Source organism: Orycteropus afer, unplaced genomic scaffold (genome assembly GCF_000298275.1).
Source record: "Orycteropus afer afer isolate SDZICR_OR568_19922 unplaced genomic scaffold, OryAfe1.0 scaffold00164, whole genome shotgun sequence".
In the NCBI taxonomy this organism is placed as follows: Eukaryota; Metazoa; Chordata; class Mammalia; order Tubulidentata; family Orycteropodidae; genus Orycteropus; species Orycteropus afer.
The window spans coordinates 2,615,204-2,638,287 of NW_006921751.1; the positions used below are offsets into that span (position 1 = coordinate 2,615,204).

Consider the following 23,084-nt stretch of genomic DNA (forward strand, 5'->3'; position numbering starts at 1 on the left):
TTCCACCACATTCTAGCCTACCAGTAATGCCAATCAGTTTTGTGTTTTTGAATTTTATTCCACTTTTTTCCTCCCTCTCTATCCAGGATCTCCAGTTTTGATCCCTTTTCCAGTGGTTGGCATTGGTAGCAAGGCACCATCTAGTTCTTCTAATCTTAGGGTCCATCATATCCTTGGACTAATTGTTTCCAGGTGCTTTGATTTTTTTTCACTCTTCTTTGCTTCAGATGAGAGGAGACCAATAGTTGTACCTTAGATGGCTGCTTGAAAACTTTTAAGACCCTAGTTACTACTCACCAAAGTAGGTTGTGGAACAAGATTTTTATGTACTATGTTGTGCCAATTGAGCTTGATGTCCACTAAGACTATGGCCCCAAGTCGGCAGGCCCAGTTATTCTCTCGCTCAAGGTGTTTGGTTGTCTCTGAGAGGTTACTCCAACTCTGTCTTCTGTAATGTGTGTGGCTAATTTTGTAGCACAAGTGCATATGTAAGATTATTTTCAGCTAAATCTGTCCTTGGTCTAGGGTATATTGCTGTTCACCAACCGCCACCTGATCTTCTCACTTATCTATGCATTTATCTGTAGGCTGATGTTGATGATAGTACTAATGCAGTATTGTGTGTATACTGGTATTTTACTCTGTTGTCTTTATCTTATGTGCACATTTCAGTGTCCTTCCTTTCCCTAATGTCATCATGCTGGTCACAGACCCTTTCCATACCATCCCTCCCCTCACCCAGATCAACATGTGACCCCCAACTAGACAGAAATTTTCCCTCCACTTTCCTCCCATCCCCTTGTAACCTAAGAAGTGAGCTTCCTTCCCTAAGTAAATCTTTCCTTGCATTTTTACAATAATGGGCTCATAGAGTATTTGTCTTTCTGCGATTGACTTATTTCACTCAGCATAATGTCATTCAAATTCATCCACATTGTGAGGTGATTCGTGTATTCTTCATTATTCTTTAATATAGCATAGTATTCCATTGTGTATATGTACCATACTTGGTTATCCATTCATCTGTTGATGGGCATTTAGATTGTTTCCATCTCTTTGCTATAGTGAATTGTACTATGATGAACATGGGTGTGAATCTGTCTGTTCATGTCCTGTCTCTCACCTCTTTAGGATATATGCCTAGTAATGAAATTGCTGGATCAAATTATATTTCTATTTTCAGTTTTTTAAGGAAATGCCATGCCATTTTCCACAACAGATGTACCATTTTGCAGTCCCACCAGCAGTGTATTTGAGTTCCAATCTCTCCACAACTTCACCAGCATTTATTTTCTGTCTTGCTGAAATTTGCTATTATTGCTGGGGTGAGATGATATCTCATTGTTGTTTTAATTTGCATCTCTCTAAGGGCTAATCATCATGAATATTTCCTCATGAATTTGTTGCTGCCAATATATCATCTTTAGTGAAGTATCTGTTCATGTCCCTTGCCCATTTTTTAATTAGATTGTTTGTCTTTTTGGTGTTGAGGTGTTGAAGTTTTCTATAAATTTTGGAGATAAGTCTTTGTCAGATATGTCATAGCCAAATATTTTTTCCTAATCTGTAGTTTCTCTTTTTACCCTTTTGGAGAAGTCTTTTGATGCACATAAGAATTTAATTTTTAAAAGTTTCCAGTCATCTAGCTTCTCTTTCACTGCCTATGAATGTTGGGTTATACTTGATAGTCTATTTATGCCATAAATCAGGACCCCTAGATTTGCCCCTATTTTATCTTTGATGAACTTTATAGTTTTGGGTTTTATGTTTAAGTCTTTGATCCAACTTGAGTTTGTTTTTGTGTATGGGGTGCAGTATGGGTCTTGTTTCATTTTTCTGCAAGTGGATGCCCAATTTTGCCAGCACCATTTGTTAAAGAGGCTATCTCACCTCTATTTAATGGGTTTTGGGCCTTTGTCAAAGATCAGCTGTCCAAAGATGGATGAGTCTATTTCTGGGTTTTCAATTTTGTTCCATTGGTCTATCTGTCTATCATTGTACCAGTATCACACTGTTTTAACTACTGTAGCTGTGTGGTAGCTTCTGAGATCTGAGAGTGTGAGCCCTACTTTGTTTTTCTTTCTCAGTAGTGCTTTGCTTATCCAAAGTTTCTTTCCTTTCCATATGAAATTAATAATTGTTTTGTCTGTATCCTTAAGCAATGCTGATGGTATCTGGATCAGGATTCATTAAATGTATAAATTGCTTTTCGTAATATTGACATTTCCACAATATTCAGACTTCCTATCCATGAACAAAGCAAGTTCTCTCATTCATATAGATCCCTTGTAGTTTCTTGTAGCAGTGTTTTGTAGTTTTCTTTTTCTTTTGTGTCTCTGGCATTATTCCTAAATATTTTATCTTTTTGATAACTATTATAATAAATGGTGTTGTTTTTCTTATTTCCTTTTCAGAGGCCTCTTTGTCAATGAGAGGAATTGAACTGATTTTTGTATGTTAACCTTGTATTTTGCTACTTTGCTGAACCTTTCTATTCATTCTAGTAATTTTTTTTTTGCTGAGTCACTTGGGTTTTCCATATACAGGATCATGTCATCTGCAAATAGAGATAGCTTTACTTTCTCTTCGCCAATTTTGATACCTTTTATTTCTCTTTCTTGCCTTATTGCCCTAGCTAGGACTTCCAATACAATGTTAAATAGAAGTGGTGATAGAGGGCCATCTTGTCTGGTTCCCATTTACAAGGGGAATGCTTGAGTCTTTCTCCATTAAAAATAATGGTGGCTATTGGTTTTTCTTATATACTTTTATTATGTTGAGGACTTTCCCTTCTACTCCTATTTTGCTGAGTTCTGAACAGGAAAGGGTTGGATTTTTTCAAATGCCTTTTCGGCATGAATTGATATAATCAAATAGTTGTTTTGTTTAGTTTATGTGGTAGATTACATTGTTTTTCTGATGTTGAACCATCTTTGCATGCCCCATATGAATTCCAATGAATAATAATAATAATAATTATTATTATTATTATTATTCTGATATGTTGTTGGATTCTGTTGACTAGGATTTTGTTGAAGATTTTTGCATCTATGTTCATGAAGGATATTGGTCTGTAGTTTTCATTTTTAGTGGTGTCTTTTTTTAGTGGGAAAAATCTTACCCTGGTAGCATAGTGGCTAAATCACTTGACTGCTAACCAGAAGGCTGGTAGTTCAAACCCACCAGCCACTCCTCAGAAGGAAGATGGGGCAATCTACTTCCATAGTGATACTGCCTTGGAAACCCAAGGAGGGGTCACTATGAGTCGGGTCCAACTTGATGGCACATAACAACACCAGGATAGTTTAAGTAGGTCTTATGTTTCTAAAAACTTGTCCATCTCTTCTAGGTTCTCGAACCCATTGGGGTACAGATCATCATAATATTCTGTTATTATCTTTTTTATTTCAGTTGGTTCTGTTGTGATGTCACCCCTTTCATTTATTATTCATGCTATTTGCATGTTCTCTTTCTTTTCCTTTGTTAAATTTGCCAGTGGTTTGCCAATTTTGTTAATCTTTTTGAAGAACCTGCCTCTTGTTTTGTTGATTTTCTCTATTTTTTTTTTTTTTTCTGTTTCATTTGTTTCTGCTCTGAACTTTATTGTTTCCTTACTCCTGGATACTGTAGGTGCTCTTTTTCTAATTACTGACGTTGTTGAGTTAGAATGTTGATTTTGTTTCTTCCCTCTTTTTTGATGTGTGCATTTATTGCTATAAACTGACCTCTGAGTACTGCTTTTGCTGTGTTCTAAGGGATTTGGTAAGTTGTGTCTTCATTTTCGTTTGTTTCTAGGAATGTGTTTCTATTTCATACTTATTCCTTCTGTTACCCAATAGTTTTTGAGCAGTGTATTATTCGGTTTCCACATATTGGATATTTTTTTCTTGATCTTCCTATTATTGATTTCTAATTTGATAGCATTATGATATGAGAAAATGCTTTGTAGTATTTCAATTTTTTTAAAATTTATTGAAGCTTGTTTTTTGTCCTAATATATAGTCTATTCTGGAGAATCAGCCCTGTGTGCTGGAGAAGAATGTATTTTGTGCTTTTGTTGGGTGGAGTGCTCTGTATATGTCTATGAGATCAAGTTGGTTGATTGTGTTTTTGAGTTCTTCTGTATCTTTGTTCAGTGTTTTTCTAGTTGTTCTGTCTCCCCTTGAAAGTGGTGTGTTAAAGATTCCTACTACTATTGTAGAGTTGTCTATTTTTCCTTTCAAATCAGTTAATATTTGCTTTACATATTCTGGAGATCTTTAATTGGGTGCACAGATATTAATTATGGGGATGTTTTCTTGGTCAATTTATCCTTTTAGCATCATATAATATCCTTCCTGTCTTTTATGCTGTTTTTCACCTGGAAGTCTATTTTATCAGAAATTAATATTATCTCTCCTGCTTTTTTTTGGTTGCCATTAGCTTGGCATATCTTTTTCCAATTTTTGGTTTTTTGGTCTATTTTTGTCTTTGTGTCTAAAGTGGGTCTCTTGTAGGCGACATATCAATGGGTCTTCTTTTCTTATCCAGTCTGCCACTCTCTTTCTCCTAACTGGTGCATTTAGTCTATTCACATTTAGTGTAATTAGTGATACATATGAATTGATTGTCTTCATTGTATTGTGTTTTTTGTTGTGTTGTTGTTGATTTCCTTGTTCCAAATATTTTTCTCTGCTGAGCACTTTTCATTATCAAGTGTTTCTTCTCTTTTCTTCATTAATGTTGGTTTTGTACTACTAAGCCCATGTGTTTTTCTTCTTTCTGAGTTTGCTTAGAGGGATTGATAATTTTCTTTGTGGTTACCCTGAAGTAAATTCTTATCTCCTTAAGTTTGGAATAGTTAGTTCTATAAAGACATTGTCCTGTCTTTCTCTCCATTTGGAAGTTTTGTCATTAAAACTTTTATTCTCTCTCTTTGCTTTGTTGCTGGTGTCATCTGTGGATTGACTCTTTTACTTCTCTATGTACATTATTTCCTATGCTTATTTAGAGCATCTATTTCTGGTTTGTTCTCTAAGTGGTGATGTCAAGTATCTTGATTTTAATTTGTTATTCTCTGTTGTGAGTTTTCTATTGGAAATACTCCCTTTGGCATTTCTTGTAGGGTTGGTCTGGTTTTCACTTAATTTCTGTTTGCCTAAGAATGTCTTGATTCATCCTCATATTTGAGGGACAATTTGGCTGAATGTATAATTCTTCACTGGAAGTTCTTTTCCTTCAATATTCTATATATGCCATCTTATTGCCTTCTTGCTTGCATGGTTTCTCCTGAGAAATCAGAACTTAGTTTTATTCGTTTTATTTCCTGAATTGCTCTCAAGATTCTTTCTTTGTTTTTGCTTTTGGTGAGTTTGATTATGATATGTCTTGGTAACCTTCTCTTGGTATCTATCCTATATGGGGTTCATCAAGGTTCTTGGACCAATATCTTTTCTTTGTTCATGATATATGAGAAATTTTCTGTTAGCAAGTCTTCCAAAACTTTCTCTCTCTCTCTCTCTCTCTCTCTTTTCTTTTTTTTTCTGTTAGTTGTTTTATTTTTTATTTCCTCCTGTTCTGGTATTTCAGTGAAGCATATGTTGTTTCTTTTTATGTCATGCTGTATAACTCTTAGGTTCTCTTCATTTCTCTTAAATCTTTGTTCTGATTTTTCTTCATAGAGGCTGGCATCGAGGGATTTGTCTTCTAGTAGGAAAATACATTATTCAGCCAGTTCTAGTCTACTCTTTTGTCCTTCAACTGTGTTGTCTATCTCTGTAATTTTAGTGTTATCTTCTGGATTTCTAATTGCTGTTTTTATATGAGTTCTAATTGTGTATTTACCTTATTTTGCTCATGAATTGTTTTTCTGAATTATTCCAGGCCACTGTCTCTTTTCTTGTTGATTCTGTTTGTGGTTTCCTTGAGCTTTTACAGTCATATATGTATATATATATATATATATATATATATATATATATATATATATATATATATATACCTTCTGAATTCTTTCTCAGTTAGTTTTATTGCTTGTTCTTCTTCCATGATACATAACTCTTTAGCCTGGGCCTTTACTTCTATTGCCTTATTCTGTTTGTTTGTTTGTTTCTTTGTTTTTTTAATTTGAGGTTGTCTGTTGTTTCCTAGACATTTTGAAGTTGTTGTTTTTAATTGTTAGTTAGGTATTGATTTATTTCACCCTGATTTCATGTTTTTCTATATCTGAAAGTGTGGAGCAGGTGTATTTTTTTGGTTATTAATTTGGCTGTACTGGGTTGCTCTCCAGCTCTCTCTGTGTTGATGGAATCATTGGTGAAGATGTGGGTGTAGGTCTCTGTTCATCATGAAACAGATTCGGAGTTGAGATGAGCATCTGGTGTTGTTCACAGTCTGTTGTTGATTCTGAGGCACAGGAATTTTTGGTGTTACCACTGAGTGAGATGTTCAGTGTAATACACCTGTGTTCCTTCTATTGAATCAGTAGGGAAGAAGACAAAAAAAAAAAAAGGGAAAGAAAAAAGAAGAAGGCCCCAGTAGCAAGCCCCCATTTTCTATGTTTAGGCAAGACAGTTCAGTCAGCACTGCCAGCACAGACAGTATAGTTTGTGTCTTCCTGAGAAGTCTACTAATAATGACATCCCACTGTCAATCAAAGACCAGAGGTTCTAAATTGACAGAGACCCCAATGGGTAGAGGGTTACTACTTTCCACTTGGATCAAGAAGGTGAAAAACCCAGTATCCCAGTCCACTATGTGTTAAAAAGTGGTGGTGGAAGAATTGATTCCCAGCCCACTGCTGTCCACTTGCTCTGGGGCTCAGCCTACATGGAGAGAGTTTCTCCATATAGCCCTCTCCTTTCTGGACTACAAAGTAGCTCAAACCAAGGGGGGTCTTGATCTTTTTCCCACTAAGATCATCTACTTCCTCAGCTCCCAAGGTGACCACCAAAAGCTCCCAAAGTGTGTATTCTGAGTCCCCAATGCCTCTATGGGTTCTGTGATTTTTTTTTTTTTTTTTTTCTTTTTACTCCTTCCCTCCATTGATCTCTTTTATATTTCTAATGAGTTCTCCCCTTCTCTCTCTTTTCATCTCGACTGGTTAGGCAGGTTCATTTATTTTTCCCAGTTTTTTAATCTGCTCTTTTTCTCCTCCTTCACTAACTCTGATACTTTATCTTCTCCTTAGTTGGTCATATCTCCAGTATCATTATTTCTATCTGCTTTATCTAGTTATACAGGAATTAATTTGGTAGAGGGAAAAAAAAATGTGTGGGTTATATGTATGATACCACCTTTTCCCTTTCGTATTTATATATATATAATAATTATGTAGTGTTTCTTAGAGAAGAAATGCAAGTACATGAAGTTTTAAAAATTTACTAATTGTTTACCAAACAATTGCTTCAGTTGATAGTTACACAAACAGTATATTAATATGCTCTTTATCTAACATTTTTACCAACACTAGATGTCATGACCTGTTATGGTGCCTAAATGGCTTGGTTAGAATCTAATAAGTGAAATAATTGTTTAAAATAGATCAGACTGCCTCAGCAGTAGTGCTATTGACACTTTAAACTGAATCTTTGTTGTGGGGACTGTCCTGGCACTTAAAAGATGTTTAGCAGTATTTCTGGCTTCTCCTCACTATGTACCAATAGCATCACCAACATCTCCTCACGAATGACAACCAAAATTGTGTCCAAACACTACCAGATGTCTACTGAGGAGTGATAACCCCATTTCTCTCCACTAGGAACCACTTGTGTAGACATAGCTATTAAAAATCTTGTGTATGAGTGCATTTTACAGTCTTGTTCAATATCGTGTTGTTGTTGTTAGGTACTGTGTAGCCTGTTCCAATTCATAGCAACTGTGTGTACAACAAAACAAAACACCACCTGGTCTTCCATCACACTCACAATAGTTGGTATTCTTGATCCTATTGTCCTATTATTGCACCTGCTGTATCAATTAACCTCATTGAGGATCTTCCTTTTTTTTTTTTTTTAAGTAGAGCTGACCTTTCACTTTATCAAGCACAATGCCCTTCTCCAGAGACTGTTCCTTCCTGATAACATAACAAGTCCAATGTACTTATGACAGGCAGTGGTATTCAGTATTCTTCATTAACACCATAGTTCAAATATCTCAATTTTTCTTTGTTCTTCCTTATTAATTGTCAAGCTTTTACATGCTTATGAGGCAACTGAAAATACCATGGCTTGGGTGAGGACCACCTTACTCCTCAAAATGATATATTTGATTTTTAACACTTTAAAGAAGTCTTTTCCAGGGGATTTGCCCAATGCAATACTTCATTCAATTTCTTCACTGATGCTCTACAGACATTGATTTAAGATCCAAGTAAAATGAAATCTGTTTTCTTTATGTTGGGGTGTAATCAATACTGAAGAATGTAATCTTTGATCTTCATCAGTAAGTGCTTCAGGTTCTCTTCAGTTTCAGCAAACAAGGTTGTTTTATCAGCATATTGGAAGTTGTTAATGAGTGTTCCTCTAATACTGATGCTGCGTTCTTCTTCATATAGTCCAGCTGCTCAGATTATTTTCTCAACATACGGACTGAATAAGTGTGAAACAAAGATACAATAACTTTCCTGATTTTAAACAACACAGTGTCTCCTTGTTCTGCTCTAATGATGGCCTCTTATAACTATAATGAAAAGAATTAAAATCATGGTTTGGGAAATGTCCTTTGGGTGACCACATTAAAACTTTATTAGAAACACTATTCAGTGTAAATTTTAAATGTTATATATGTAAATCATCAACACTTTAATTACATGTTTTAATTTAATAGCATTGCATTTGTTAAAAGGATCTTTTAGTGGCCTTTGTGGCTCAAGGCACTTTAATATTGTAACTTTTTCTCCATGGTGTGTATTAGTAATCATTTTATTTCAGTGCCTGTAATTTTTAGTTATTTTTTTAAATATTTCATAATATTTTTTATATTATTCTGAGCTTCTTGAAACAATAGGGAGATAGAATTTCAAAAAAGAATAGTAGAGTAAAAAAAATCTTAAATAATACATTTATAGTTTTCAATGTGTTTCCACATTTGAGTATTATACTCTTACCGGATATTCCTTCAAAGATAATCTCTCTGGGAATCATAGTGGAAGAATTTCATAAAAATTGAATAACTTCATAGAAATTAGAGGTCCATTTTTTTTTTTTTTAATCTCTAGCTTTCCTCAATTCTGATTAGAAATAACTGGGCAAGGTGAGGTTCATTGCTAGTATTTCCTTACATATGTATCTTTACAGTGAAGGATATTACATAGCTATATGGTGATGGAGAAAAATTATGAATATTGATAGAATTAGTTTAGCATTAGAATTAGTGTTCAGAAGGTTGGCAGTTCAAACCTACCAGACACTCTGCAGAAAGAAGACAGGCCAATCTAATTCCATAAAGATTTACTACCTTGTAAACCCAAAGGGGTCACTATGAGTTGGAATCAACTGGATGGCAGTGAGTGTGGTTTTTGGTTTGGTTTATATTTTTTATAGTCTTCTGATCTTTACAAACTCTTTTTATGTATCTAAGTTAATCATTATAAAAGTATCTGTGATATATTTAAATGAAAATAGGAACAACATTTAGTAAGGGATAATGTTGGGCAATCTACTTCTGTAGTGATACTGTCTTGGAAACCCAAGGAGGGGTCACTATGAGTCAGCTCTGACTCTACAGCACATAACAACAGTGATGTTTATGAGGTTTTCATGCTTTTCTAGCTATAATCTTAACTTAAAACCAGTTTCTGTTGACTCCAGTTTGTGACAATCCCATGTGTGTCAGAATAGAACTGTGTTCCATAGAGTTTTCAATGGTTGGTTTTTCAGACGGAGATGGCTTTTTTCTGATGTGCCCCTGGGTGGACACACACCTTCAAATTTTTATTAGTGGTGAAGCACATTAATCCATTGTGCCACCCAAGTGTTGTTGTTAGTTGCTGTTGAGTTCTGCTCCAATTTATAGGAATCCTGTATACAACAGTATGAAACATTGCCCAATCCTGCATCATCCTCACAATATTTGTCATGTTTGAACCCATCATCAAAGCCACTGTGTCAATCCATCTCATTGAGAGTCTCCCCTATTTGCACTTACCCTCTATTTTACCAAGCATGGTATCAAAATTTTACTTGTGTGTGATATTAATGGTATTGTTCAATAATTTCCACATTCTATTGGATCACTTTTCTTTGGAATGGATATAAATATGGATCTTTTCTAGTCAATTGCTCAGGTAGCCCTCTTCCAAATTTCTTGGCATATATGATATGAGTGAGCACCTCCAGCACTGCATCCCTTTGTTGAAACACCTCCATGGGTATTCTCTCAATTCCTGGAGTGTTGTGGTTCACCAAATCTGTCAGTGCAGCTTGGACTTCCTCCTTCAATACCATTGATTCTTTATTATATGCTATCTCCTACAATGATTGAACATTGACCAGTTCTTTTTGATAGAGTCACTCTGTATTCCTTCCATCTTCTTTTGATGCTTCATTCAGTATTTTGTCCTTCAAATTCTTCAATATTGCAATTTGAGGCTTGAATTTTTCTTCATTTCTTTCAGCTTGAGAAATGCCAAGTGGGTTCTTCCCTATTGTGTTTTTATTCCAGGTCTTTGCACATTTCCTTATAATAGTTTACTTTGTCTTCTTGAGCCACCCTTTGAAATCTTCCATTCAGCTCTTTTATTTCATCATTTCTTCCATTATCTTTACCTACTCTCCATTCAAGATCAAGTTTCATAGTCTCTTCTTACATCTGTTTTGGTCTTTTCTTCATTTTCTCTCTTTTTAATGACCTTTTTCTTCATGCATGATATTTTTGATGTCATACTACAACTTGTCTGGTCTTCAGTCATTGGTGTTCAATGTGTTAAATCTATTCTTTAGATGGTCTCTAAATTCAGGTGGGGTGTAATCAGTCATATTTTTTCTCTTATGGACCTTTTTTAGTTTTTTCTGCAGCTTCAACTTGAACTTACATATGAGGAATTGATGGTCTTATCCACAATAAATTCATGGCCTTGTTCTGGCTGATAATACTGAGCTTTCCAGTCACCTCTTTCTACAGATGTAGTTGATTTGATTCCTGTGTATTTCATCTGGTGAGGTCCAAGTGTATAGTTGCCATTGACATTTATGTTATTGAAAAAAGGTATTTGCAATGAGTAAGTCCTTGGTCTTGCAAAATTCTATCATGCAGTCTCCTGCATCATTTCTATCACTAAGACCATATTTTCCAACTACAGATACCTTCTTTGTTTTCAACTTTTGCATTCCAACCACTAATAATTATCAATACTTCTTGATTGCATGTCTGTGAACTTCAGAATGTAGAAGTTGGTAAAAATCTTTAATTTCTTCCTCTTTGGCTTTAGTAGTTGGGTGTGGTGTGAAAATTTTATTCTTTTTTTAATGTATTTTATTGAAATATAATTTATGTACAGTGAAATCCACAAAACTAAAGTGGCACAGCAAAGCAAACCAAACTCATTGCATTGAGTTGGATCCAACTCATATCGACCCCTCCTTGGTTTCCTGAAGCAGTATCACTACAGAAATAGATTGGCCAACTTTCCTTCTAAGGAGTGTCTGGTGGGTTTGAATCACCAGCCTTCTGGTTAATAGTCAAATGCTTTAGTTGCTATGTCACCAGAGCTCCTAAAGTGACATAGGTCACTGCATTTGCATTTTTGTTTTTGCAGTGTTTTCTCCCCTCCCCTTATACTCCTAGCAACCAACAAAGAAAGTTTCCATCCATATATAAACCTTTTCTTGACCTCCACAGCAATGAACTAATACTATATTTGTCCTTCTGTGACTGACTTTTTTCACTCAGCACAATATCCTCCAAGTCCATCCATGCTTTGCAAACTCCACATCACTCCTCAGTGCTGCATAGTACTCCATTGTGTGTATGCACCACAGCTTGATCATCTGCTCCTCTGTTGATGGGCACATAGGTTTTGCCCATCCTCTTGCTACTGCAAACAGTGCTGCGATGAACATGGGTGTTTATATATCTGTTCCTGTCCTGGCTCTCACCTCTCTAGGATATATAACTAGTAATGGGATTGCTGGGTCAAATGGTATCTCCAATTCCAGCTTTCTAAGGAATTGCTATACTGCTTTCCACAGTGGTTGTATCACTCCACAGTCCCATTAACAGTGTCTGAGAGTCCCAATCTTTCCACATCCCTACCAACATTTGTTATTTTCTGTCTTGTTGAACCTTGCCATCAGTGGTGGAGTGAGATGATATCTCATTGTTGTTTTGATTTGCATCTCTCTGATGGCCAATGATGTCCGTGGAATCCAAATGAGAATGCTGTCACTTTAAAACTCAAAATGGCCACCACTTGTAAACATTCAAAATGGCTGAGCCCTCAGTCACTTTAAATACCCAACATGGGTACCACTTGCTAACAATCAAAATGGCTGCACCCTCTGGACAGCCGAAAGTCCACAGCTCAGGTTGTCTCCCTCCTTGCTGTTTCCCTTCATAGTCATAGGCCACCAGTGCAATTGTCTCTGCAGCTCGTGGTGACCAGGGCTGATCTTCAGGTCAATTATCAGGGCCCAACACCACTTGGAAATATTCAGGCTGTCAGAGTAGCTGAGAGTCCACTGCTCTGACAGTATCTGTACTCACTGTTTTTGTTCAGGTTTTTCCACTAGTTGGTGCCTAATCTACTTCTGTATATGTCCTTTCATAGCTCAGCCTCCAGGATTATGTTCTGTATCTCTGTCAATTAATTTCTCTTTTCTTTGTTGAAGAGGGTCTGTACCTTGTCTGCCTATTCTTCCATCTTACCAGAAGTCCCTGGTGTATAATTTTAATAATAGTAGTAGTATCTTGTCTTCCTTGTAAGTGTATGGATATTATCTGATCACCCAAGTACTTACCTATAAATACTCAGAGAGGTGCTAATAGTTAAAACTATTGAAAGATGTGTAGTGGTGATACTGAAGAAAATTCTGTACATTCTTATGTAGTTAACAGAAAAAACCTTCAAGCTTCTACTCACAAAGAACTCATGAAAATCCTTAAACTTGGACAAGAGCACAATATATGTTCTGGTCACCCATACATTTCTGACCATCCTAAGTATAACACAATGTCTTGCTCTTGCTGATCTGCAACAAATGTTAAATCTTCCTTGAATAAAGTCTTTCCTAGCATTTGTATATCTCTTGTTCTATACATATGAAAATATTTGAACTTCCCTATATTATTCATCATATCCCTTTGTCCCTTTCTACAAATTTACTCATTCTGAGAGAACTGACTATCCATGTGGCTCTGTCTTGAACACTGTCTCTCATAAAAGAATTCTGTCCTGTCTAGTTTCTGGGCAGCCCAAGAAGAGAATATTTAAAATTTGTTCTGATGAAAACAAGAACAAAAACATGCCTCCTAATGGTATCTGACCAAAAGAGATCCCAAATCATTGAGAGTCAGGCCAAGACCTTTAGTCATTAAAGCTTACTTCACACTTATTTTTTGTTGTTGTTGTTGTTGTTGTTTCTTTTCTTAAAGAAAAAAAAAAAAAAAAAAACAGTTCCAGTTGACTTGACCCCAACTTAAGGTGAACCCATATAAGAGTAGAACCTTGTTCCACAGAAGGAACTCTGGTGGTAGTAGTTAAGGTTTTTGGCTGCTAACCAACAAGTCTGTGGTTCAGACCTACCGGCCTCTCCTTTTGGAAGAAAGATGGGTCAGGCTGGACTGCTTGCATAAAGATTTACAGCCTTAGACAACCAATAGGGGTCACTAGGAGTTGGAATTGATTTGGTGGCAGTGAAGTTTGGTGCTCCATAGGGTTTTCAATGTCTGTAATCTTTCAGAAGTACATCACCAGCCCTTTTCTCTGATGTACTTCTGGGTGGATTCAAACCACCAATCTTTTAGTTAATACTTGAGTACTTAATGATTTGCACCAGCCAGAGACTTTGTATTCATGCAAAAGCCTCTAGTATGTCTGCATTTTAGGTGCATGGAAACTTAGACTTTGCAAAGTTAAGTAACTTACTCAGAATCACCCAAGTTTTGAGTGGAGAAGCAAGCTCATGCTTTCAGATTTCACATGCAGCACTCTTTCATTACCAGATATCCTTTTTAATCTTGCACTGGAGGTTAAAGGAAGCAAATCTCTGAGAAATTTGTTCCTATTTCCTGGTTAACAGAAATAGTGTTGGGGTGAGTAGTGAGAAACCTGCCAACTGCAGGATTTATAAAAGCAATTTTAAAACTTTAAATTTGTTACTTAAAAATGTCAAAATAATTTTTCATCTTGCTGAAAATGGGAGAAATTTTATGTTTTTTAAATATCATCCCCAATTTTTAATTGCTTTATTTAAATAATTGCTAAGAATATTCAACAACTAGCTAAAATACTATATTTAAGTTCCTTAATATATCAGGATACAGATCAATATATGGAATTCAGTTCATCTGGAATATCAATGTCTGATAAGAGTGTTTTACTGCAGAGGTACTGAGATGGGAGGGTACATAGAACCTCTCAGGGACTGAAAAGCTACCAGTGTGATTAAAACAGAATCAATAGAAAGGTCTTATGAGATGAAGCTGAGACGGAGGCCAAAGCACACAGTGCTCTCTAGGTGAAGTATAAGCCAGTATTTCTATGTCTATTGCCCTAGTGTTCTGGTCAGTTGCACATTTGTCTGCATTTTTTACTTGTTAAGAAGTGATTATAAAAATAAGTTTGCATAGGTTTGGTAACCTCCACTTTCTTCTCCTAGTGTAATAAATTACAGTCATGTGTGCAGTGAACATTCTGTCTTTCATATGTGTCTAATTATGGGTGGTAAGCAGAAAAATAACGTGTGTCTCTCTCCAGACCTCTTCTAGATACAGTGTAAGTGAGCATTAGTGCCCATAAAATGTGCTCATACTGAGTGGTATCAAGTGGTTTGGGACAGCTCCCTCCTTCAGATATAGGGAGTAGTGGAAGAAGGATTCAACAGGAAAACCATTGTCAACCACTTGGTGTTCTAATCAAAATAATTTTCATTTCATAGGAAAAAAAGTCTGAAATAGATTTTTATTTTATTTTATTTTAGATGAGAAGTTCACACAGAAAATTAGGTTCCCCTTTACCAATTTTTATACAAATTGTTCCATGCCATTGTTTTTTAACTGTGTCAATATTCTTGTTATTTCCATTCTGTTTGTTCTGTTTCTATTGATCTAGCTTCCCTTCTTCTCCTTGCCTTCTCACCTTTGCTTTTGAGTGAATGTTGACTGTTGTCTCATATAGTTCATTGTTTAACGAAGTTCACTGCTCACAAACCCTACTGTTTATTTTATAAGCCAATCTGTTATTTGGCTAAAAGGGGACCTGCAGAAATAGCTTCAATTCCACATCCAAACATTATTTAAGAGTGAAAACAGGAGCTCTGGTGGCATAATACCTGAGGCACTTGACTGCTAACCAGAAGGCTGGCTGTTCAAACCTACCAGCCACTCCTTGGAAGGAAGATGGGGCAATCTATTTCCGTAATGATACTTCCTTGGAAACCCAAGGAGGGGTCGCTATGAGTCAGGTCCGACTCGACAGCACATAACAACAACAACAATAATTTTATATACATATGTGTGAGTGTGTGTATTATATATATATATGGAGATAATGGAACAAACTCCAAATAAAGTGTGATGTAAAAACAAAAGAACATTGAAATAATTAACATTCTTTAAAAGTCAAAGAAAGAAAATGTTTATAATTGGGGAGGCAATCATGCTTCTTTTAGTTTTACCTCTTAAATTAAAAATTAGATGGATAATAACTTAGATATATCTTAGAATTTCCATAATTATCCAAGCTCTACCTTGGATTCTAAGCAGTGTTCAAAGGATTTATATTAAATTTGCATGACTTTTGTTTCTTACTAACCTTTACCTTTCCTACATACTGAAAACATATGCAAAGAACAGTTTTCATTGCTTACGGCTTAACAGAAGTAATTTCATCACAGCATTTATTGTCACATTATACCTAACAAATATTGTAAATTCTCTTCAGAGACAGTTTTACTCCTTCACCTTTGTTATTTTTCTAGTATCTTTCTATGGCTTGTAGCCATCTACAGGTAAAACCAGTTATGAAAATGAGCCCATGAAATTCACTCGTACCAACAGAGATCACAATATCTTTTATGTTTACAAATTTCTAGCTACTTGCATCACTTTAATTCTGGTTTGGCTACAAATAAATTATTCTTTGAAAAAAAAATTAACTATTAAAAATTTTCTAATGGAACCATGTTCAAAATATGAATTGTGAATATTCTTTTAATGCTTAAAATAATTATATGTTGGGATGAGAGTGTAGCTGTAATAAAATAGAAAAATTATTTAGCTGTAACTTGATGGGAAGTAGGGGGATAATTTCCTAATGAAGAAGAGTTTTGCTTATTTGTTGATAAAGATGTTTGTTATGGTCTAACTGTGTGCCTAATTTGTAATTGATGAACACACTTAAAATCCCTCATTTCTGTAAGATGCAATATATTGCAAAAGACCTATGGTGGTGGTTGTTATATTGTTGTTACATGCCAGTGCATCAGTTCTGACTCATAACAAACCTATGTACAACAGAATGAAACACTGCCCAGTCCTGTGCCATCCTCACAATCATTATTATGTTTGAGCCCGTTGTTCAACTACTGTGTCAGTCCATCTTGTTAAGGGTCTTCCTTTTAGTCTCTGACACTCTATCAAGCATGATGTTCTCCTCCAGGGACTGTTGTTCTTGTTGTTGTTATGTGCCGTCGAGTCGGCCCCGACTCATAGCGACCCCTCCTTGGGTTTCCGAGGCAGTATCACTACGGAAGTAGGATTGCCCAACCTTCCTTCCGAGGAGTGGCTGGTGGGTTTGAACTGCCAGCCGTCTGGTTAGCAGGCAAGTGTCTTAGCCACTATGCTACCAGAGCTCACCCTCCAGAAACTAGTCCCTCCAAATATCATGTCCAAAACACATGAGACAAAATCTCACCATCCTCACTTCCAGGGAGAATTCTGGCTGTGCTTCTTCTGAGACAGATTTGTTTGTGCTTCTGGCAGTCCATGATATTTTCAGTATTCTCTGTGAACACCACAATTCAAATGCATCATTTCTTCTCTGATCTTCATTATTCATTGTCCAGCTTTTATACGCATATAGTGCTACTGAAAATCCCATGGCTTGGGTCAGATCCACCTTATCTTCAAAGTGTTATCTTTACTCTTTAACATGTAAAGAGGTCTTTTGAAGGAGGTTTGTACAATGCAATACTCAATTTCTTAACTGCTGCTTCCACGGATATTGATTGTGGACCCAAGTAAAATTACATCCTTGAAAACTTCAAGCATTTCCCAATTTATCATGATGTTCATTATTTGTTAAATATGGAGGACTTTTGGTTTGTTTTTAATGCTGAGGTATAATCCATACTGAAGGTTGGAAATACTTTTGATCTTCATCAGTAAGTGCTTCAAGTTTTTTTTTTTTTTTTTTTCCACTTTCAGAAAACGAGATTGTGTCATCTGTATATTTCAGGTTGTCTATGAGTCTTCCTCCAAAACTGATGCTACATTCTTCTTTATATAGTCCAGATTCTTGTATTATTTACTCACTATACAGATCAAATGTTGTCTTTTGTTGCTATCAAGTCAACTCCAACTTATAGCAACCCTATATACAGAAGAACAAAACACTGCCCAGACCTGTGCCAGCTCCATGATCCTTGCTGTACCTGAGCCCATAGTTGCAGCCACTGTTTCAGTCCATATCACTGAATAAGTATGTTGAAAGGATACAACTTTGACAAACTTTTCCTGATTTTAAACCATTCAGTATCCCTTCCTCCCTTTGTTCCGTCCGAATGACTACCTCTTGGTTTATGTACAAGTTCCTCATAAGCACAATTAAGTGTTCTGGAATTCCCATTATTTGAATGATATTCTTAATTTGTTATGATCCACACAGTCGAATGCCTTTGTATAGTCAATGAAACACAGGTAAATATCTTCTTGTTATTCTTTGCTATCAGCCAAGATCCATTTTACATCAACAATGACATCACTTACTCCCTGTCCTCTACTGAAACTGGATTGAATTCCTGGCAGTTCCCTGTTGATGTACTGCTGCAACCATTTTTGAATCATTCTCAGCAAAATTTTAATGATATTGTTTGATAATTCCTGAATTTGTTGCATCATCTTTCTTTGGAATGGGAATAAATACAGATCTCTTCAAGTTTGTTGGCAGGTAGCTCTCTTCTAAATTGTTTGGCCCAAGTAAGTGAGCCCTTCTAGTACTGAATCTATTTATTGAAACATCTCAGTGGGTTTTCTGGCAATTCATGGAGCCTTCTTTTTTCACCAGTTATTTCAGGGCAGCTTGGACTTCAATAAAAAAAGAAGATTTCAGTACAATTGGCTCTTGATGATATGGTATCTCCTGAAATGGTTGGACATGGACCAATTTTTACAGTATAGTGACTGTAGTCTTTGCATCTTTTGTGTGTGTGTGTGTGTCTGTGCTTCCTGTATCATTTGATATTTTGCCCATACTATTCTTCAATATTGCAACTCAAGGCTTGAATTTTTTCTTCAGTTCTTTCAGCTTGAGAAATGTTGAGTGTGTTTTTCCCTTTTGATCATCTAATGTCATGTCTTTGCACTTTTTGCTGTAATACTTTACTTTGTTTTCTTGAGCTGCCCTTTGAAATTTTCTGTTGATTCTTTTTCTCTATCATTTCTTCCCTTCACTTTAGCTACTTTTCTTTCAAGATCAAGTTTCAGAGTCTCTTCTGACATCAATTTTTGTCTATTTTTTCTTTCCTCTCTGTTTAATGATCTTTTGCTTTTTTCATATATGATGTCCTTGATGTCATCCCACAACTCATCTTATCTTCTATCATAAGTGTTCAGTGCTTCAAATCTCTTCTTCTCTAAATTCAGGTGGAATCTACTCAAGGTCATAATTTTGGTTCCTGTGGCCTAGTTTTAATTTTATTCAGCTTCAACTTAAACTTGCATGTGAAAAAATAAATAAATAAAATAAAATAACTTGCATGTGAACAGCCCATCACTGGCTTTGTTCTGGGTGATGGTACTGAGCTTCTGCTTCATGTTTTTCCACACATCTAGCCTATTTGATTCCTATGTATTCCATCTAGAGAGGTCCATGGATATAGTTGCTGTTTATACTGTTGAAAAAAGGTATTTGCAATGAATAAGTCATTCAAAATTCTTTCATGCTATTTCAGGCATCATTTCTACCACCAAGGCCATATATTCTAATTACCAAAGCTTCTTTGTTTCCGACTTTTGCATTCCAATCACTAATAATTATCAATGAATCTTGATTGCATGTTCATTTTCAGACTGCAGAAGTAAAAATCTTCCATTTCTTCATCTTTGGCTTTAGTGGTTGGCATGTAAATTTGAATAATAGTATTAACTAGTCTTACTTGTAGGTATACAGATACTATCCTGTCATTAACAACACTGTACTTCAAAGCAGGTCTTGATATGTTCTTTTTGATAATAAATATGACCCTATTCTTCTTCAATTTATCATTCCCAGCAAAGTAGACCATATCATTGTCTAAGTCAGAGTGAACAGTTGCAATCTATTTCATCTCACTAATGTCTATTATTGTGAGTTCCATTTCACTTTCTACAACTTCCTAGTTTTCTAGATTCATGTTTTGGACAGTCCATGCTCTAATTATGTTACATGCTTGCAGATGTTTCTTCTCATTTTGAGTCATACTACATCAGAAAATGAAGATCCTGCAAGCTTTACTACATTCACATCATTAATGTTGACTCTACTTTGAGGATGCACATCTTCCGCAGTTGTATTTTGAGTACCTTCCAACCTGAGTGATAATCTTCTTCCTAATCTGTCTTATTCTGGATGCTCCACTGAAACCTGTCCACTTTGGGTAACATTGCTGGTATTTGAAATACCAGTGGTATAGTTTCCGGCATCACAGCAACATGCAAGCCACCATAGTACAACAAACTGACCAGCCAGTGGTGGAGACATTATTCTACATAAGTCTATTCATGAACTAAAGAGAAAAAAAGTCCTTACATTCATGCATGCACCTGGGATTGTATACCAAAAGTTAGCAATTATCTCCCACATACTTTTGTAAATAAATATATTATTTATAAATATATATATATAAACATAAATAAATATACATTATATATATATATATATTTATATATAATAAATAGTACAGCCATACTCATTTGTTCATGTATTCTCTGAACATTAGGCTACACTTGTGTTAATACTATGGGAAAGTTAAGTACTATAATTTTACACAAATAATGTGCATGTTTCGCCAGAACTGCTTTACTTAATTTAATCATTTTTTGCATGATATATGTGTGCACATTATTTATGTGATGTGTTATTTGTGAAAAACACAATTGTTACAATAAAGATCATATTGTCCAGAAAGCCTAAAAGATTTACTATCTGGACCTTTATGGAAAAAGTTTGTTGATCCTTGTTATCCACTAAAGTAAGAAAGCATAATTGTACTCTTCCATTAAATATTCTAAAATATCATATTGGATTCATTTACAATATATATCTTACATTTAGGATATTAGGTAATTCCATCTATAAATTTTTCTCTTTCTTTCTCTCTCTCTCTGTCTCACTTTCCCTATATATATAGTTATTCTTCTCTTTTATGTATAATTCTTGATGATTATTTGACCTGGAAATTACAATTATATCCTAGAGGGGATTCAACAAAAGTAAGAAATCATTTGAATGATAAATGCTTTACTTAGTCTTGAATTATATCATTTCAATATTTGTCTTGCTCATATAGATTTAGAAGAAATTACTAAAAGTGGAACATCCAAAATAAAGACTGACAGATAAACAGATAGGTGTCATTTAATGTTCAAGATACATTACGTGAAATAGGATGCTATATGATTTGGATGTTGTGACAACACCATATTAAAACCTTATGGGATTCACTTCTTGGCCTTTTAGCAAGTGTGTTATTTGTTCTTATCAATTTAACATCTGAGCCATCCTCTATCTGAGGACAATATACTAAATGGATATTTAGAGGAGGGAGATGGCATAGGAGCTTGCTCAGTCCACTCCGTGCATTGTCTTGTACCTCCAGGAACCTCTTGCAGCACCTCCTGGAAGCCTACACCCCCTTAGTTGGGGGAATCATGATTGGTGTGAAAAGGAGTTTGAAATCATGAGGTGATTTTCTTTTCTTGTTTTTTGTTGTTTCTTTTTTAGTTGTCTTTTGATGCTAAGTGAACAGATGATTCTAGTAGCAGGAAACTATTTTTAGAGTAAAGTTTTTATTTCCTTGTTTCCTTTTTTGGACTTTTATGCTGCTGAAGGAATTATCTTTCATTGCTTTTTGCCTAACTCAAAAATGGGACACTTAACAGAGTTTTCTAATCTTTTGAGGTAGGAGGTGAATGTTGTTGTTGTTATGTGCCGTCGAGTTGGACCAGACTCATAGTGACCCCTCCTTGGGTTTCCGAGGCAGTATCACTACGGAAGTAGATTGCCCCATCTTCCTTCTGAGGATGAGTGGTGGGTTTCAACCACCAGCCTTCTGGTTAGCAGTCAAGTGCCTTAGGCACTATGCTGCCAGAGCTCCCAGAGGTGAACATTAGGCTACACTTAAATTCTCTGTATCTTTATTCTGAGGTGCCCAGGATATTTGGTAGGGAAGTTTAGTACCAAACCCTGCATCCTAAAATATAGAGATAGAGACAGAGATAGAGGTAGACATAGACATAGAGATATAGATATATGCTAACCAGAAGGCTGGTGGATCAGACCCACCAGCCACTCCTCAGAAGGAAGATTGGCCAATCTACTGCCGTAGTGATGCCGCCTCGGAAACCCAAGGAGGGGTCGCTATGAATCAGATCAGACTCAACAGCAGTGAATTTGCTTTTTTTTTTTGGTTTATATATGTACACAAAAAAAGAGAAGCCTTTTGGGATCCTATTTCCAGTCATCCTGGTCACAGCTGCTGCTTCTGCTGGAGCTGTTGGCAGAGGCAGCAGTGGCTGCTGAGAGGGCTGTGGTGGGAGCAAAGTGCACCCAGGCCCCATCCAACCATTGCTCAGTAGAAGGAGTCCGAGCTGCCATAGAGCCATGTCCTTTGCCTCACTTGTCTATATCCCAACCGTGGTCCACTTGTACAAGAATCAGGGTTTGGGGTCTTTAAAACCTTTGGAGGGAAATAATAAAGTGAAAACTACGTTCTGTTATGGGAACATGGACATATATGCATTTGCATATTGCTCGACCAGAGTGTAAACTATCTATCTATCTATCTATCTATCATCTATCTATCTATCTATCTATCTATCTATATCTCAAACCAAAGGCACTTTGGTGGTATAGTGGTTAAAGCGCTTGGCTGCTAAACCAAAAGGTAGGTGGTTCAAACCTACTAGCCATGCCATGGAAAAAAGATGAGGCAATACACCTCTATAAAGATTTGCAGTCCCCCACTGGGGGTCACAGGAGCTCTGGTGACATACCTAAGGCATTTGCTTGATAACCAGAAAGCTGGGGTTGATATCCACCAGCCACTCCTCGGAAGGAAGATTAAGCAATCTCCTTCTGTAGTGATACCACCTCGGAAACCCAAGGAGGGGTCTCTATGAGTCAGAACTGACTTGACAGCTGCGTGTTTGATTTTTTTTTTTTTTTGATGGGGTCACTAAGAGTCATAATCAACTTGATGGAAGTGAGTATATACTGAAAAATTATTCAGTTTATCTAAAATTAAAGTTTAGCTGTGCATCCAGTATTTAATTTGTGAATTCTTACAATTCTATATGAAGTGACACTCAAAAGTAGGTATTCTAAGTAAAATACACACACCCACACATAGATAGATAGATAGATAGATAGACACTTGAAAGTACAAACTGCATTTATTTCCAGGATGTCATTTACTAGTGAAATAGGATGTTAAATGATTTGTATGTTGTGAGAACACCATTTTAAAACT

The 23,084-nt window shown here is 35.9% G+C and overlaps 1 protein-coding gene and 1 pseudogene across 1 annotated transcript in view; both read left to right on the top strand.

Moving 5' to 3' along the window:
* The window catches only part of ADGRL4 (adhesion G protein-coupled receptor L4), a 225,375-nt gene that overhangs the window by 186,636 nt on the left and 15,655 nt on the right, over window positions 1-23,084 (top strand). The window lies entirely within an intron of this gene.
* Window positions 21,054-21,233, top strand: LOC122150540 (annotated as a pseudogene).